The sequence below is a fragment of the Zeus faber genome (genome assembly GCF_960531495.2).
Source record: "Zeus faber genome assembly, chromosome: 17".
Lineage (NCBI taxonomy): Eukaryota > Metazoa > Chordata > Actinopteri > Zeiformes > Zeidae > Zeus > Zeus faber.
The window spans coordinates 13,970,639-13,971,816 of NC_137204.1; the positions used below are offsets into that span (position 1 = coordinate 13,970,639).

A 1,178-nucleotide genomic window follows, 5' to 3' on the forward strand; every position below is an offset into this window, starting at 1 on the left:
CCCCTGCTGACCGCCCTTGGCCTGTGCTTTTCCAACCAAAGGCGTTGTTTGCAGCCAGGCAGCTAGAGTAAATAAGGATCAGAATTCCGTGAATCCAATGAAAGTATTCCCTGTTCAGGACACACAATGGCCATTCAGTAGATCTTTGTTGATAGGGAGTGAAGCTCTTAGCTGGAGCCGAATACTGAGAGCCTGGGTACAAACACTGGCACACGTACTTGACACTTACAGAAATAAAACATCATCGCCATAAAGGATTGAAGGGATGAATTAAAGGAAAAACAAAATCCACTTAGCATTTTATTTCAAATCATTACGCTTACGCTGCATTTCTAAACACCTGACCTGACCAATATCGTTCGGTCACCCCTAGGATCGTATAAAGAGGCGAACGATGATTAACGGTGAGAGGGAGAGACGGCAGAAGGGGGAGATGGCATGAAAAAAAATTGGAATTGGTCTGTTCATCTTCACAGCAGAAAAAATGTCATGCTACAGTGGTAAATCAATTATAGGTGTGGACATGATTGGGTATGTCAGAAGAAAAACATGGAAACATCCAATATAGGGTGTCATCACTACACATTGTATTACTGTTATATATATATATATATATATATATATACTGTAATTTCTAATTTTACGCCTAAAAATGATTATTGCTATTTATTAAACATTTATTTCCTGATATGTACATACAAGAGTGGTATATATAGGTCCATATCGAGATAAAATTGCTAACGACGGGACAATATCTCACAGAATTTCCAGTAAATTCATGTCTAATTTGTGGTTAGCATTAAGGTTTCCCTTGGAAAATAAGTGCACCGTGGCTATAAAAAAAGTCCCCAAAAATTAAAGGGAAACTAATTGATTTACAAAATTAGTTATTTATAAAAATAAAAAAAAGTCAAGTATGAAATGCAAATGTGCAGGAAACTGGAACTACTCAGGCCGACTTTACAAATCACAGGGTTTTGTGTACAGTAGGCGCTTCGTACAAAAGCATACGCCCCAGACTTTGTGATGTGTTGTTCATTATAACTTACAATAAGAGCTGATTTAACAAGAGAGAGAGGTGATCGCACAGTAATAAATGGGGAAAAAAAGACAAAATACAGTGAAATATGCACACATACGATGGAAGACGCTCAAACACACGGAGACGGACAAACAGA

The 1,178-nt window shown here is 37.8% G+C and overlaps 1 protein-coding gene across 1 annotated transcript in view; it reads right to left on the reverse strand.

The window, feature by feature from the left end:
- Positions 1 to 287: 287 nt before the first annotated feature.
- The window catches only part of thbs4b (thrombospondin 4b), a 14,756-nt gene continuing 13,865 nt past the window's right edge, over positions 288 to 1,178 (reverse strand). Inside the window, exon 22 of the mRNA XM_080017834.1 lies at positions 288 to 1,178. This exon is cut by the window's right edge and continues 130 nt beyond it. The gene's annotated coding sequence lies outside the window, so the exon portion shown is untranslated.